Here is an 18,140-nt window from a genome sequence, read left to right on the forward strand (position 1 = left end):
CGTTCAGTGTGTAACTCTTTCTCAAAAACGAGAGGAGGCGGTGATGTGGTTATAAAACCTTAAGAGAGAAACCAGAAATGTGAAGAATACCTTGGGTGATTCTTCAAATCAACAAACATGCCCAGTTAAAGAACCAGTCAACTGGAAGGAGTGTTCCTGAAAACATCCAGACCCGAATACAGAGAAAACTGGAAAACACGGGACAGAATGTTCCAGAGCTGTGGATCAATTAGGGAGGATGTGACATACAGGTAAAATCAGATGATGCAGGAGAGGGGAGAAATGAGTGGGAAGGAATGCAGAGGTGTTTGAAACAATGATGGTTTAGAAATAATAACACACCAAGCCATGTACTCAGGAAGTTCAGGGAACATTGAATGGGACGAATAACAATATAAAAGTCTACACCTGGATGTGCTGTTTTTAAGCTGCAGGAAACCTAGACAGAAAATACATGGAAAAAAGCCAGAGGCAAATTTTAAAAAAAATCTATATGAGAACAACAACAAAAAAAAATAGGATAGGAATTATCATCAGATTCTCTTCCTCATCCATATGAAATAATGGATGGGCCAGGCCTTAACTCAGTGGCGGAGTACTTAGAATGCACCAGACCCCAGCTTCAACCCCCAGTGCTGAGAAAGAATTAAGTTAAATATTTTATTATTTTAATGTAATGAGACAAAGTTTCCTTATAGCCCTGGCTGGCCTAGAATTCACTGTGTAGACCAGGCTGATCTTGAACTTACAGACATCTACTTGCAAAGACATGCACCATCATGCCCCATGCCACGTATTATGCTTGAAAGGATAAGAACCCTCAACATATACTACTTCATCCAACAAAACTGTCCTCAGAAGTAAAGGAGAAATAAAAATTTCCAAAACAGGCATTGAGAGGATTCATTTTCCATATACTCTTCCTGTAAGAAATCTTCAAAGAGATTTTCAGGAAGAAACTGCTTTAGAGGCCAGAACTTGGATCTCCATCAACAAGGAAAAATGTGGAGATGAAATGAGTGAAATCTTGTACTTTTAATTGACCTTCGACATCTACTCAAATGATTCACCAAGCTTACATCTAAATAAAAAATATAGGAGGTTAAATCAATGTTAGTAGGTTTTACCAAAACTTATGGGCAGTGAGATGTTTTCAGTAGGTAAATGAATGAATAGTGAGCTAGTCATCTGATTGAGTATAGTTGAGCTGTATGAATGAATGAGTTATCAGGGTTAGGGAGATAGGTTAATTGATAAAGTGCTTGCTGTGTAAATACGACGGCCTGAGCTCAGATCTCCAGCACCCATGTAAATGTCGGGTGGATGTGGAAGTGCACCTGTCATCCAGTATTCAAGAGAGAGATAGGGGATACCTTATAAGTTGGTCCCAAATATAAAAATAGCTAAAATTAATGAACTCTGGGTTCAAGTGACTCTCAATAAATATGGTACAACTTAATGTTTGTAAAATCCTTTGAAGAGACATGTAACATGAATCTTAATGGTCTTATAATAAAAAACCTGGAGTCAAATATTGGCGTGAAAGCTGAAAGATCAGAGAAGCAAGGCAAGCCAGCTTCTACCTCTACAAAATCCTCAGTCTAAAGAGAGTAAGTTCCTGTTTCCTCAGGCCTTATATACCTTTCTCTGCCCAGACATCACTTCCTGGGATTGAAGGTGTGTGTGCTTCCCAGTACTGGGATTAAAGGCGTGTGCCACCACCGCCTGGCTCTGTTTCCAGTGTGGCCTTGAACTCACAGAGATCCAGATGGATCTCTGCCTGCAGAGTGATAGGATTAAGGGTGTGTGCCACCACTGTCTAATCTAGTGGCTGGCTCTGTCGTCTGATTCTCTGGCAAGCTTTATTGGGGTATACAATATATCACCACAGAGACCACATAAAGTCTTTCTGGTTATGATTTTGATGTTTTTGTAAAGAAGTGTGTGTAAAGGCATATGTAGAAGTTGGATTTAAATAATAAGTACTAGTAAAGATTATTTATTGAATATTTGTAAGGTGCTCACTAAGTGCTTTATCTTTGTTATCTCATTGGTTACTTAAGTCCCACACAAAATACTTTTGAAATGAGCGGCTTGAGTCAGAACAGTTCAGAAACTTTACAAGGACAACACAATAAGGATAAGGCAGTGCCAATATGATTCTGTTGTCTCAAATGTCTTCTGCCTGACACCAGGTAAGAGTGAAGGGAACAAAGAAGACAGTTTGTATCCGCTTCCTAGAAGTGTACAAGTTACTTTAGTATGGGAAGGTCCCCCAGATGAGGAGGCTATTAAAGAGAAGGGAGCTTTGTGGTGGTATTGTGTTCCCCAAAATATTGTGTACCCTAATAAACTTATCTGAGGTCGAGAACAGAAAAGCCAGATACTTAGGATAGGCAGTGGTAGCACACGCCTTTAATCCTAGCATTCCAGAGGCAGAAATCCATCTGTTCAAGGATATAGCCAACAAGCATGGTGACTTACGCCTTTAATCCCAGGGAGTGATGGCAGATAGCAGAAAGGTATATAAGGCGTGAAGACCAGGAACTAGAAGCATTTGGCTGGTTAAGCTTTTAGGTTTTGAGCAGCACAGTTCAGCTGAGAGCCATTGGGATGAGGACACATCCAGTCTGAGGAAACAAGACCAGCTGAGAAGTTGGCCAGGTGAGGTTAGCTGTGGCTTGTTCTGCTTCTCTGACCTTCCAGCATCACCCCAATAACTGGCCACAGGTTTGATTTTATTAATAAGACTTTTTTAAGATTCATGCTACAGAGCTGGGAAACTTATAAGACACCAAACGTCTGAGAACAGATATTGCTGTAAGAGGGGAAGACTGGAGAACCAAAATGTTTTTGCCCTACAAAGATGCAAACTTTGTTCTACATACAGTTCAGGAAAGGGAAGCATTTTCCCATGTATTTTTGGAGCTGTTTGGGGTTTGCCAACTGTATGTGAGTATGCTCTTCTGAAATAGTCACACTACTGTGCTAGCACTCAACAGAAACTCCAGAGTTAACTCTTGCTTGTCTTTGCCCCAGAATTAACTTTTTCATGTAAACATATGAATAACGTAACAAATATGCCAGCTGCCATGCATCTTTGTTGTCTTGATAGTGAATGCAAAATTAAGATAAACTATCTAGAAAACAAATCAGGTCACATAATTCTCCTAATCAAAACATCTTGTTTCTCTCTATTGCCTTCCAGACATACCCTTGTTGATTTACATGAAATCAAGACATCATGAGAGTTGCCTTCCAGATTCTCCTGTTGCATGTCCCATCATCTTCCTTGTGTTTTGTGCTCCCACAAAATTGCATGCCTGTGTGTTTCCTTTGCACACCTATGGCTTCTCACCTCTGTGTATTTGTCAAGGAGTCTTTCTGTCCAACATGATTTAGGCACATCCTCTTCTGGAAGTTCTCTGAACTCTGTAGGTCTCACCAAATACAGTAGGTTCATCTCACATGAGGATCTCCATCATGCCTTCTTTGCTCTACCATGCATCACTTTTTACACAGAGAACACATGGAACAACTGATACCCTCCAGTTGCCAGCATGTTATTAATGTGGGAATCCAATAAAGTTTCTCAACACTGTGTCATAAAATAGGTTTTGCACCATATGGTTTTGCCTGCCTACATGCTGATTACCACTTGTTTAAGGGATAGTTGCTTGGTGTCTGATGTTTGGTATGTGAGATGTGTTATATGTACTTTCAACATATAATACTTTCAACTTAAGTAACCCAATTAAGTCGAGAAGAATCTGTAGTCTATTTACCAGTACTATACTTCATTTATCAGTCCCAACCTTCATAGATTGGAAGCAGTAAGAGAATGAATTTTGAAGGTACCTGTTGTTGGTTGTTTTTTTAAATCTTTGCTCTTTTGGCTCTTTGAGGGGCCTGCCACCCAGCTCTCCAAATAAATCACACACAGAGTCTTATTCTTTCTTATGAATGCCCGGCCTTAGCTTGACTTGTTGCTATCTAGCTTTCCTTAAATTATCCCATCTACCTTTTGCCTCTGGGCTTTTTCCTTTTCTTACTTCTGTATATCTTACTTTCACTCTTACTCCATGGCTGGCTGTGTAGCTGGGTGGCTGGTTCCTTCTTTTCTCGCTGCTTGATCTCTTGCTCTTTCTACCTTTTCCTCCCAGATTTCTCTTTCTGTTTACTCTCTCTGCCTGCTAGCCCCACTTATCCTTTCTCATGCCTTACTATTGGCCATTCAGCTCTTTATTAGAGCAATCAGGCAAAGAATCACAGCTTCACAGAGTTAAACAAATGCAACATAAAAGAGTGCAACACAAGTTGGCGTCATTAAACAAATGCTCCACAGCATAAATGAATGCAACATGTCTTAAAATAATATTCTACAACATGTGCCTCTGACATTGCCTATGTTGATTTGGGTAAATCTTTTAAGTTATCTGAGTCTCACTACTCATCTTGGATATGGAACTTTCTAATTTGCAAAATTTATACGTGCAAGGAACATATGTTAGTCACCTTTTCATTGCTGTAACTTCCAGGGAGAAAGAATGGCTTTGACTCACAGTTTCGGAGGCTCCAGTCCATGGCTGGTTCTATTACATGGGCATGACAAGGCAGAGTATAGAAGAAACATGTGGCAGTAGAGAACTGCTCACTGGGAGGCAGCCAGGAAGCAAGGAGAGTGAGGAAAGGTGCTAGGAGCTTGGCACGCCCTTCAAAGGCAAGCTCCTAGTGACCCACTTCCTCCATCTAGGCTCCACCTCCTAATTTCCATCACCAACAAATAATGCCACTGGGTTATGAATCTACCAGTGAGTTAGTCCACTAATTAAGTTAGAGCCATCATGATCCTATCAGGTCCCAGTGCTCTGTCTCTGAACTCTGTACTGGGAACCAGGTCTTCAACACATGAACTTCTAGAAGTCATGTCACATCCATACCCTAACAGAATCTACCATGGCCTTTGCCACATAGTGAGTACTTGATAAGTTCTAACTATTGCAACTGTCATCGTAAGTGTCAATGACTAAATAATTACCTGGAGTAGTTTCTGCCACATAGCATAAGCTTTGTGTATTTATTAAAATGGACAGAGATGAATCCATTTTACCTGATTCCTCAGTAGGAGGAAGCAGTTCACACAGGTTAAGTTGGTCAAAGTCATGGGGCTAGAACATCCCTCAGAACCTGTTCTGGTGTTTTCCAGAAGTTGTAGCCCTTGATGGGAATGGGGACTACGACTCACCTGTTGAACAGTTACCTCTTTCCACATTTCCTTATGTAGTGCTTCTCAATCCTCTAATGTCCAATTCTGTCTGGTCATCAGCCTGGGCTTCTATTGAGATAAACACAACTGCATGGACCTCTTCCTGATCATTTGGAGACCTTGAGGAAGTACTATGCTCTTCCAACCTAATTGCAGTTTAGAAAGATGCCGGCCCTCCTCCCACTGTGAGTTTTAGATCATCCAGATTTGTCCCTCTTCTTTGAGTTTCTGAAACAGTCCTGATTTTCACCTTGCAAAGATCTGTACCTTCCTCCAGTGTCCCCGGAACCACATTCCAGAGAGCATGTATTTCTGTTACATAACCTCACAGGAGAAACACAGCACACATCTTATCTTAATTTAGTCCCCCGTGTCCAGGGGGGCCAGGTCTTATGACAGAATGTGCTCATGTCATTAGGACGATGTTTTCTCTTTTCATCTGAATAACCTATATTTTGTGCATTTACACAGAAAGTGTTTGTGTTCAGAGTCTATTACTTTGATCCATCTGATAAGAAGCTCACTATCATTTGAATACACAGCTTGGGGGCCTGCGTTGCTTTTCAAGTACGGTACGTTCTTAAACACAAGTGAGATGAGAAACATATTGCACATCCCTTGGGGACTATTTAAAATGTAAAATATAAATATTTCCCCTTTGAACGTACTTAACTTGGCGAGGCTGTCTCTGGTTTGTGTTCTCTCAGTCATCACGTTGACACCATGTTTGCTAGGCCTTCATTTAGCAGAGTTGAAATGAGCTGGGGCAGCGGGCATCAGCGCAGCCATCGGCACCGCGGCCCTTTCCTCCCAGCAGAGTCGGCAGAGGTTGCCAAGTCTCCTCTCATCACATCAGGCCTTTCAGAGAAGGTCAGCGCTGCAGCAGGCCTGGCCTCGTGGTAGTGCTTTATGGTGACAGACGTGCTGGCTCCAAGTTGCCTGGCTTCTACGGCGGAAACTCACAGAAAAAAATCAAACAACCAGGGGGCCCACATGCCCCCTCTCTTGGGCAGAATCTGGGGACTTGGGTACCAGAGCCTTGTTAGTCTGACTCAACACCACCCCATACTCCTTTCCTTTTTCTATGCTTCTCCTTAACCACTTTGGTACCACAATACCCTTCGGCAGCCCTGGCTTTCTGAGTGCTCCGACCTAGGACTTCGTAAGAGCTGCTCCAGCAGAGTAGCTACCCCGCTCCCAACAGAGTAAGCAGTGCACAGCACAGCAGGTAGATATTGAGCTAGGGTGGAGGCGAGCAAGTGAGAAATACCACTGGCTAGGCCCACAGCTGTGGAGCCTCCATGGGACTGGACTAGGCCCTCTGCATAAGCAAGACAGTTGTGTAGCTTGATCTGCTTAAGGGGCCCCCTGGCAGTAGGATCAGGATCCATCCCTGGTGCATGAGCGGGCTTTTTGGAGCCCACTACCTATGGTGGGACACCATGCACAGCCATGATGCAGGGGATGGGGCTTAGACCTGCCTCTACTGAATGGACCAGGGTCTGCTGACTCCCCGTGGGAGGCCTTACCATGTCAGAGGAGGGAATGAGGGGCGGGTTGGGGGAGAAAGGCTGGAAGGGCAGGAGGAGGGAAGAGAGGGGGATCTGTGGTTGGGATGTAAAATGAATAAGAAATTTCTTAATGAAAAAAAAAATAAGAAATGCCACTGGCTAGTGGACAAGAACGCTGCACATATTCTACACAATTCCCAGGACTGTCACAGGAGAGTGGAGCAGGGCTGCTGTGTGAGATAATCTTGTCAGCTTGACAGAGTTGAATCACACAGGACACAAGACCTCTGCATTTACCAGTGAGGGAGTTTCTAGATTTGGTTGATTGAGATGGGAAGACCAACCTCCAATGTGGACAGCACCATTCCACAGGCAGGCTTCTTGACTGAATAAGAAAAGAGAAAAGGAGTCGTGGTGGTTTGAAAGAAAGTGGACCCCAAAAGGAGTGGCACTCTTAGGAGATATGGCCCTGCTGAAGTAGGTGTGGCTTTGTTGGAAAAAGAGGCAAGATCCCCCCCCCCCTCAGCTAAGTTTCCAACTTGTGAAAAAGAATTAAAGAAAAGCTTAGAGTCAGGTGTGGTAGCACATGCCTTTAATCTCAGTGCTTCGAAGGCAGAGGCTGGCAGATCTCTGAGTTTGAGGTTAGCCTCTACAGATCCAGTTTCAGGACAGCCAAGCTTAGGCAGTAAAGGACAGAAAGCTGGTGTAGATGTAATTGAACTAGAGGACCATATTCCAGCCCGGGCATGCAGCATGATTTGACGGCTTTGGCCATGTGGTTCTGGCTTTAGAGTCAAAGATAGAAGAAAGGGATTATGGAATTTGCCCCCCAGACTAAGGAAAGTTGCTAAGGCTAGGCATATGTCAGGGGTGTCCCTGAATGGAGGTCTAAAGAGGCCATTGCATGAAGCTGTGAAGTTGAAGCCTGGATTTCCCTGGAGATCCCAAGATGTTGGAGATGTCAGAGCCGTGGGATACCTGCTGAGAAAAGCTGCTAACCGGGAGTGGAATCAGCCCAACAGAAAAAAAAGTGTGCTGCAGTCAACAAAGCTGAAAGGAGTTGGAGATCTGAAGAGTGTTTTGACATCAGACATGGAGATACACAATTTTGATTAGTTTCTCTTTTTCTAGCTCCCTGAAACAGTAACTTAGATAATTGATTTATTTTGTGTGTATGTGGTATGTGTGCATATATGTGTTTGAGTGTGTGCCCAGGTGTATACGTACACATGCATAACTTGGCGCATTTGTGTGAAAGTCAGAGATTAACATTGGGCATCTTTCTCCGTTACTCTCTACCTATTTTTTTTTTTTTTTTTTTGAGTCAGTGTCCTTTGCTGTACCCGGAGCTCATAGACATGACAAGTCTGGTTTACACACAGGCTGTGGAGATTTGCCTGTCTCTGCCCTCAGTGCCTGAGTTACAGACGTGTGCTATCACACCGGGCTTTATATGTAGGTGCTAAGGAGCTGAACTCAACTCTTCACATCTGTACAGCACTTTGCTGACCAATTTCCCCATCCCTTGATTTCAGTTTTTTTTAAATATCTATGAATTTAATAATACAAACTTTACCTTAAATTCCTTTTCTTACACAACTTTACTGTTTTTCATTTTCTGAAAAGTATTTTATCTAGAGAGAAGTATGTTGCTTAATCTTCAATTGTTTAGGGACTTTCTTGGTAGCTTTCTCCCTTGTTTGTAGGTTAATTCTATCATAGCCTGAGAGCAAACACTGTATGGCTCTTTGCTTTAAAAAATTTATTCATGTGTATTTTATGAATAAAACGTGCCTATCTTGGTGACTATTCTACATGAGAATAAAACAATGTGTCTTGAGCTGCTAGATAAAGTACTCTTTGGATGTTGATTATATCCTATTGACTGACATTAGGCTGCATTGAATTCACCTTAGTGATTTTCTGCCAGCTGGATCTATTTCTAACAGATAGGTAGGTGTTGAAGTCTACACCACTAAAGGTAAGACGTGCAATAACCCTGGCTAGAGAGTTACAAATATTATTGTAAAAGGAACAGCTGTAAACAGCTCTTATATAATACGATGGTAAGGTTGAGGAGGATTTACATGATAGTCCTTTTATTGGGTCTCAGAGTCTCCTCAGTAAACTTCACAGCTGTGTTCAGTGTTTCCCTTCCCACTCACCGTGTGGATAGATGAGTAAGTGGATTGCGTGAGGTGCTTTCCTTCTCCCAGGTGGAAGGCCTGAATAGCTGAGATTGGCATTTTACTCTCCCCAGAGTCGCAGAGGCGTGAACTCTAATGAATGCCCAGTGGGTTCGACTCTGGTTGACTAGTTTCCTCTGAGAGCATTTTTCAAAATGGCGGATTTCTCTCCTCCCACGCGTCCCTGCGGGAAGCCATCTTTTCCCTGAGAACCTGGTCATACCCTTGGAGGTTAAGATCCCCAGAGCTTGCCCACCTCCCACAGGAGTCTTTGAATCAGATTTCTCCACACCGAGACTCAGGAATCAGTGATGACTGGCCAGTTTCAGGAGAGGTTCCTGCTTGGGAGAGCCTATTCTGGTAAATCATGAGGCTCTGTGGGCTCCTGTCTGTGTCTTTGGTTTCTGGAACAGGGGGTTCCTTCACAACAAATCACTGTCTTTGTGGGTTTAAGAAAAAAATTTTTTCAGTTACTGAGCTTTGCTTTTTAACCATCCTTAGGGCAAAGCAGCGACTCGCCAGCTCTTAATGTGTAAAGGGGGGAATGGAATTCCCTCTACTATCTTTTACATTTGATTTGTGGAAGTACCAGGAGTTGAACGTATGCCTTCATGGTAGCCAGGTGAGTACTCCATAGCTGAGCTTAAGCCTCAGCCCCCTCTCCTAATCTTTTAATTAGTTCTTTGTGCTACTGAGAGTGAAGAATTCTTATACCCTGGATGTATGATCAGATATTGCCTTTATAACTTTACAGTATTTTCTCTTATTCAGTAGGTTTTCTTTTCACTTTTTTAATGTATGAAAAAAATTAATTTTAATGAAGTCTGGTCTATCTGCTTTATATTTAGTTGCCCATAGCTTTTTGTAATTTTGGTATTACATCCGAAATTCTATCGACAAATCCAAGGTCTTGAAAAAGTACCCTGAGGTTTTCTTAAACCCTTTGTTTTTTTAGTTTTAACACTGATAGACACCTTCAAAGTCTGCTTTTATTAAACCTTCACAATAAATCTGTGTGGTGTTCTTGTCCCCTTTTAATTGATAATGGCATTCAAACTCAAAATAGTAATTTTCCCAAGACTGTAGAAGGATTAAATTGGTAGAGCCAATACTTGAACTGTTGCTTCCAAATTCCTCATAGATGTAACTGGGGACAGGGTGGTGTTTAGGACCCAGGTTTTTAGGAGTTCCCTGAGTCAAACAGTCTCCAACACTTCGAGAGAGGCATTGAACAGTAGTCTCACACACTTTGCTGTCATGAATAGCTATGAAGGTTTCATCAATAACAAATTTGAATGGTGCTTATGAGTATGGAGAAGGTTCATAACTACACATAGGGCCAGCAGATAGTCCTGGGAAGTGTTCAAACAGTTTGACATTTAAATCTTTTAGCAAAGTCAACAGAACTATGGAGAATCGTGTGATGAAATTGCCAACTTAACTACTCAGTCACTTCTATAAGGTGTTGTTTCTCAGAATAGCATTGATGGGATTTAAATAATGCATATAATGTGTAGAAACTTATGCATTGTATAGTTATGTGTATTTTATTTTTATTTTATGTGCCAGAGTGAGCCAATGTTCAGAGCAAGTAAGGCCAGGCACACACAGGTACAGAGTGTTAAAGGCTACAAGGAAGACTGGCCAAATCTCCAGGATTCTTCTCTCATGTTAATTGTTAAACTCTTTATTCATTTGGGAGAATTGGTGTATTTGTCCCCTCCCTCTAATTTCTCAGCTGATTTTTCTCAGGATTTTAAAAAACATTTCTAAGAAATTCTAGGAATGAATTCTTGAGTAGGAACAGTAATTAAAATCAGGTTGGAGATTTTCATGCCCCCTCCCCTCAAAAACAAACAAACATGTCTTCCCCACTGTCATTTGTGTCTGGTAGCACACCTGAGGTTGAAAAGGAAGGTGACAAGGAAAACATCACTGGGTTTTATGACTAAGAGGTCTCGGGGGTGACATTTTAAGTGATTATGGGATGCATGCGCTTTCTGCTTCTCTTGCTACTGTAATAAGCCAGCACAAAGTGATCAGCTTAATTTGGTACCCAAGTATTTTTCATAGTTCTGGAGTTCAGAATTACACAGGTTATGTGGGCCTAAATTCAGTTTATTGGCAGAACCTGGTTCCATATTGTGATCCTGTGTTAGTTTTTGGTTCTATACCAACATACCACAGATGAGTTAGTTTAATGAAGAACAGCAATTTATTTTTCACCATTCCAGAGAGTGAAAGTCTAAGATTAAGGGGCCAGTAGGTTTGGTGTGTCCAAAGCCACTGCTTGAGATCAAGGCTCTCCCTACACCAAGCCAAGCAGAAAACAGCTTTGCCTCAGAAGGTCCCAAGCTCAAAATTTTCCCACTTGGATTTATAGATTTCTCCAACCTGTGCCTTATTTCTTGATATTAATGTTTCATTGACCTTCCAAAAAGGCTAGTGTCTATAGATGTCATTTAAAGCACTACTTAAGCACTATTATTTTTATTTTATTTTTGTTTTTTAACTATGTGTATTGTACTCATGAGTGCAGGTGCCCATGATGGATAGAAGAGGTGTATGAGCCCCAAATGCTGGAGTTACATGCAGTTGTGAGCTGCTTGACATGGGAGTTGGGGGTATATGAGCCCCAAATGCTGGAGTTATTTGCAGTTGTGAGCTGGTTGACATGGGAGTTGGTGACTGAATTCACATCCTTCGCAAGAGCAGTACAGGTTCTTCACTAATGAGCCATCTTTCCAGTCCCTAATCCATCATTCTTTAAAATTTCAACAAATTGTGTATACTTTCCTACCGTAATGGTTCCTAAGGGGAGACATTAAAAAGAATAAGACAACAGTCTCCATTAATCTGAAGCTTTAGCACCATTCAGCCATCCAGCTAAAATCTGAAAATATTGAACAAAACATTCCAGAAATAAACAATTCATAAATTTTAAGCTGTACTCTCTTCCAAGGAACACTGATGGATTGTCACACCCATCATGTTTCACTTCATATGGGGTAGGAATAATCCTTTATCTAGTGTATCCACACTGTATAGGTTATACACTTCCCTGGAAGACATCTTGGTTACCATGTCAACTATGATGACAACATGTATCCAAGTAATCCTGACTTAACTTAAAAAGCACTCTAAAGCAGGGGTTCTTCATCTGTGGGTCAGGACCTCTTAGGTGACCCTTTCACACGGGTCACCTAAGACCATTAGAAAACACAAATATTTGCATTACAATTCATACCAAGTAACAGAATCACAATTACAAAGTAACAACAAAAATAATTTTATGGTTGGGGATCACCACAACATGAGGAACTGTATTAAAGGGTCGAAGCATGAGGAAGGTTGAGAACCACTGCTCTAAAGCATAGGAGTGTGGTGCTGCCAATTCACATATGTAAAGAAACAATGAAGCATGTGAGTATCATCTGACACAAGAAGAATGAAATATAGTACAGTGAGATACATCAAGAGAGAGGCTGTGTTCACATACAGGTTATTATAGTATGTTATATTGGTCTGTTTTATTAGTCATTAATCTTTTAATGTGTCTAGTTCATAAATTAAATTTTATCATAGGTAGTATAGATCCATAATCTATATAGGATTTGGTACTGCTGAAGTTTCAGCTATATACTAAGGGTTTTGGAATGCATCCCACATGGGAAAGGAGGTTCATCTGTGCTAAAGGAAAAGGGGAGAACATGACATCTGTGGGAGTTAATACAGTGATTAAGTGGTTAAGCATGAGACAGAAAAATACAAGTTCAAATCCTAGCTCTACCACTTTAATATTTGTGTGTTATTTCCCCTTAGCAGTGGATTCATGGCCTATAACACAAAATAATAGTCCTAGGGTTGTGTGGCTCTGGAAAGTAGAAATAAAATAAGCAATAAAGTGATGAAGGTGAAATAAAACCATATATTTGTAATAGTCAAAATAATATCTCCCTAAAGATACTCATGTCTTAACCCCAGGACTTTGTAGATATGTTTCCTTGTATGTTGAAAGAGACTTCAAATATTCATTCAGCTTTGGGATCTGAGGAGATGGCAAAGGGAATTCAAGTTTGAAAATAAAATTAAGGCTTTGAATTAGATGATCCTAAATATGGAGATGTTACTGAGTTACCTGTTTAGGTCCCATGTACACAGAAAAGGCCTTAAAATGGAAGAGGAATAGAGGAAGAAATGTCAGGAGTCTGTATGAGAACTTTATCCTCCCTAGCCAACTTTAAAGGTAGAGGAAGAGGCCAGGGAATATGAATAACCTCTAGAGGCTGGAAGAAAATAGGGTTTCCCTGAAGCCTCTGGAAAGAAACCATAGTCCAAATCCCATTTTCAGCCTTTTGGGAAGTGTGTCATATTTGTAATTTATAGAATTCCCAGATGATAGAGTTGTGCTGTTCAAAGCCAAAAGGCCAGTGGTAACTTGCTGCATAGTGACAGCAATTAGTGCAGCCTGAAGGACCCCAGTGAAGTCCAGACACACAGAATTATGAACAGACAAGCATGCTGTGCACTATAAATAAGGAATGGGGATGCTGAATATTTCCAAAACTTTTACTACCTCAGTTTTGTACAGGTTTGCAAAGGCCTTATGGTGTCCAGAACTGAGCTTCAGACCTAAGATTGTTTCTTAAATATCTATAGTCAGATCCAGGGTTGTCATGTCTGTTTTATCCCTAATCATACTGCCTGAAGAGAACAGTGGTACATTATACATATATATTGTATATATGTAATATGTGCGTGTGTGTGTGTGTGTGTGTGTGTGTGTGTGTGTGTGTGTGTGTGTGTGTGATGAACCACCCCGAAGCTGCAATGATTCCAGAGAGAGAGGAAAGTTGTCTTTCTGGTTGCCACATTTGAAGGCAGACTCCCATTCCCTCGATCATCTAGGGATGGTGCTCTCAGCTTTCCAGATTTCTCCTGAATATCTGGGACCACTGCCTTCTGGCATTTCTTCCACACTGTTCTATGGGGATTTTGTTGTTGTTGTTGTTGCTATTCTTTTTTAGTTTTAACAAAATTTTAGAATTTCATACATTAGGACTGTATTTACACTATTTCCACCCCTTCGTCTCCCCCTCCAACTCTTCCTGTATCTCTCCAACTTTCTCTCACATGTCTGTCTTTTCTTTATTATTGTTACATGTAGATGTGTGTGTGTGTGTGTGTGTGTGTGTGTGTGTGTGTGTGTGTGTGTGTGTCTGTGTTTGGCCAGCTGAGTCCATTTAGTGTTGCTCCAATGTATATGTGTTTAAGCCTGCCCACAGGATAGATAACTTATCAGGAGGCTTGATCCCATAGAAAACTGATCCTTTCTCTTTCAGCAACCATTAATTGCCTGTAGCACTTCATCTGGGGTTGGGGCCTTGGGAGATTCCACCCCCCCACTCACATTGGCTTGGCAACCAGTGTAGCCATTATGCAGGTCTTGTTTAGGTAATCATATTGTGATTCTATGGGCATAACTTCCATGCCAAATATGGAAGACACTGTCTCACAGCAGACCTCCTTGTCCTGTGGCTCTTACAGTCTTTCTGTTCCCTGAGCCTTAGGAGTCGGTTGTATATGTATCAGAACCCTGCAGTCTGTGGTTCTCTGCATTTTGATTTGTTGTGTGTTTCTGTAATAATCTCCACCTACTGAAAAAAAAAAACTAAGCTTCTTAGGAGGGAGAGAAACATGTTCCTGTGGGTACAAGGATAAGTATTTCAAATGCAATTAGAAATTATACTGGTTAAAAAAAATGGCTATAGTAGGTTCTCCTCTAGGGTTGATGACCTCACCATCCGCAGGTAGTTAGTTGGCTAGGTTTACAATACCAAGCATGAATTCCCTCCTCTTGAGCAAGCCTTAAGTCCAATTAGACAGCTGTTGGTAACCCCCAAGATGAGTCACTATTACATCATTAGGGATATCTTGCCATACTAGTCAATGTTGTGGTTGGTAGGCTTTCAGCTGGGTAGAATTACTGATTTTGGTTCTCTCTTGGCAGCTTACATAGCACATTCCAATGCTATGGAAGCTAGTTCTCAAGGAGAAGGCTTCTAGGTCAGTTCCAGCTTGATTCATCCAAGTTCTATGTCCAAAATATGTAGTGTCCTCAGCAATAGGATCTTACTTTCAAGTTCTGGGAGGCAAACACAGGCAATGGCAATAGGATATATCGTTTTTTTTTTTTTTTTTTTTTTTTTTTTTAGTCTCCTGGACCTCCCTATCAATAACTTGAAGGGAAGTTTCTTATGCCTGGCACTTGGGTTTTCTTAGATTATGGCTCTTAGAGGGGACATTACTTCCCCTTCCCCCATTTACCCAGCTCTCCTGTGTTCTATTTCCCTTTCTAGGGCTCCTTTACCCCTCCCCCATGGTTCTTCTGTACTGCCCTGATTTCTGTAGCTACTCTAGGTTATATGTTCATATCTAAAGAGTTGGAGCTAAAACTTGCAAGAGAGAATTTACTTTAAAAGAATATGTGGTCATGTTATCTTCATCACGAAGCCTTCAGTGACTTTCTAACATTTATAAGAAAAGTTCCAATTCATAGGTGATTTTTCAAAGGGTTCTGAAGTCCACCATCAAATACCTTCCTTTCTAGTTGGAGATGTCACATCTGCCTGTTGAACTTTAGCCCACCAGGACAATTCCAGAATCTCTAAACCCAACTTTTACTTCTGTAAGAGTGCGTAGGGCACTCACTTCCCCTTCTTTTGATGTCCCTCCTCCCATTACCTAGCATCACTGTAAGTCTAAGACTTATTCCCAAGGTTGTGCGAATAGACCCGCAGCTAGGAGTCGTCTCTTCTGTGTTCACAGAACACATCACAGAACTCAGCCATGGCAGTACGGCTTTTCTCATCTTTGAAAAAAAATAGCTGACCAAAGCAAGAAATCAGGAATGATTTTGGTTCCTTTTGGAAAATAGAGACCATCATGGTGGAGGTGGTATGACGTTGTGGCTTGGCGGGTAATAGCAGAACCTTCTGACTTGTTCACTTCGTGGATAGTCAGGAAATAGAGAACTCAAGTGGTCAGAAGGAGAGTTAGCTGTAACTTTCAAAGCTTACCTTTAGTGACCCACTTCTGTTATGGAGGTCACGTGTCCCAAGGACTCCATGACTTCCAAAGACAATGTCACCAGCTGAGAACCCAGTACTCAGACATATGAGCCTGTGGGGGACAATTCTCATCCAACTCTTATCTGTGTCTTGGCAATCTTGAATGTGTATTACTTCTTGATCATGGAAGGCCATCGTGTCAAACCACATTTATTATACCAGTGGGATTTACTTGATTAGTCTGTTTGGATATCTTTGTCAGATGTGTGGGACAGAGGAATGAGTGACATATATTTAACTCTCTCAAACAGGGATTGTCAGCTGGGCCTGGGGGAGCAGGCCTATAATCCCGGACACTTGGAGAGCTGAGGTAGGGGAACCACAGCTTAGGTCATTTCAAGAGAAAAAGTTGAAAGAAGGCTAAGGATGTAGTTCAACGACAGTGCTTGCCTAGCATGTGCAAGGCCTTGGGTTCCATCCCCCAACAACAACAGCAACACACACACACACACACACACACACACACACACACACACACACACACACACTCAGTCGTCAGGGTAAAAACCCATGGCAAATGGCAGACAGGTTTGTTTCTCAACCCATTTTTTTTTTTTTTTTTTGAGATACTAGTCTCAGTATACCTATAAGAAGATCCGAGTTTGGGATAGTTTGGCAAAAAGGAAAATTATCTTTCTAAATCTGTACTGAAAAAGTCTCCAAGATAGTGTCACTTAATAAGAATCATGTAAGTTAAAGTGAGTTTTGCAATCTCTGAATGTGGCAAACCAAGAAACAAAGCACAGATTGAAATACATACACAGAGTGGATATTTGGGATTGTGATATTAATGAGAAGAAAAAAAATCTTACATATGAGTTCTATGGGATCAAGAATTTTGTTGCTTTTATTTGAGACTTTGAAATGTTTGAATAAAAGGACAAAATAAAGGATAAGGAAACAAATACAGTCAGAATAAAGATTTCTTTTATATAAAAAGAAATAGTAATAAATATAATAAGAGGAAAGATTCTTCCTCCATGACCTTGGGCTCTCTGTCTACAAATGACAATTTGACAGCCACCCAGAAGAATTAACAGAAGATAAAAGTTTCCTTGGTAATATGTCATATTACAAATTTCTCTTGGTATTGACTCCAGTGGTCTCCAGAGATCTCCACTGACATGAACTGCTTTTTTGTTTCTCATGTTGGCCTGGGTGTGGGCAGTAGATACAGCCACAGAGAGAGATTTGTGTTAGACTTCTGTGCAGAACAGGGAGAGTGCAGAACTCTTCCTGAATGTCTTGATGGTTGACATTCAATCAGCTGTAAGTAACACCTATGCCACATTGGGCTTCATTTGGGGTTGACAAAAATCTGATGCCCTTTGATGGCATTATTAGGGTTTACTTCTTGCTGCATGTTTGTTGGTGGTTCTGGGGCTTGAACCCAGCACCTTAAAAATGCAAAGCAAGTGCTCTGCAGACTTCCACATACCCCACATACACTAGACATTGATATGTGATGACCATCCAGATTAAAAGGACTCTCATTCAGGTATGCAGCAAGTGTACACCTTTTGAGTAATAGATAGCACACAGCTCTCCAAAATATTCACACTTCTAGGGCTTAGATAGGGAGGCAAAAGTAGTGAATATCATGCCAACAGGCCATGGTGTAAGAGTGTATGTGATAGAAAGGGGAAATGAGCCCAATGGGAAAAACGTGTTTTGTCTGAGCAAAAGATGTAATGCAATACCAAAAATCCGAGTGCTGTTGTTATTTTCCATGGCTTCTGACCAACTTGGTATGTGATCTCGATTCAGCAGCCCTGTGACTCAACAGTGATTACTGTCAAACAACAGACTTTGCCAGCAAGTTAGTATTCACAGGAAGCTACACTTAATAAACAGATCATTTGGAGATATCCCTTTGGTTGTAAATATGTCTTTGAAAGTTTTACCGGTTGCTTATTTTCTTCAGAAGGAGAGTAAACCAATGAAAATGAAATTATGCTCATACCCAGTAATTTATCACTAGAGATACTCATATATATAAATATATGAGATTTGATGTTTGGTGCCAGCCATGGTAGCGCATACATGT

At 41.2% G+C, this 18,140-nt stretch overlaps 1 protein-coding gene across 4 annotated transcripts in view; it reads left to right on the forward strand.

Annotated features, from left to right (window-relative positions):
* The first annotated feature begins 9,481 nt into the window (after window positions 1-9,481).
* The window catches only part of Cacnb2 (calcium voltage-gated channel auxiliary subunit beta 2), a 434,620-nt gene continuing 425,961 nt past the window's right edge, over window positions 9,482-18,140 (forward strand). For 2 of the 4 annotated variants that reach the window (XM_052729661.1, XM_052729665.1), the window contains exon 1: window positions 9,482-9,585. The gene's annotated coding sequence lies outside the window, so the exon portion shown is untranslated. The remainder of the gene's footprint in view (window positions 9,586-18,140) is intronic. The other 2 variants (XM_052729658.1, XM_052729664.1) reach the window with 1 other exon arrangement.

This window comes from Peromyscus californicus, unplaced genomic scaffold, assembly GCF_007827085.1.
Source record: "Peromyscus californicus insignis strain IS unplaced genomic scaffold, ASM782708v3 Scaffold_8__1_contigs__length_139910024, whole genome shotgun sequence".
NCBI classification, from domain to species: Eukaryota; Metazoa; Chordata; class Mammalia; order Rodentia; family Cricetidae; genus Peromyscus; species Peromyscus californicus.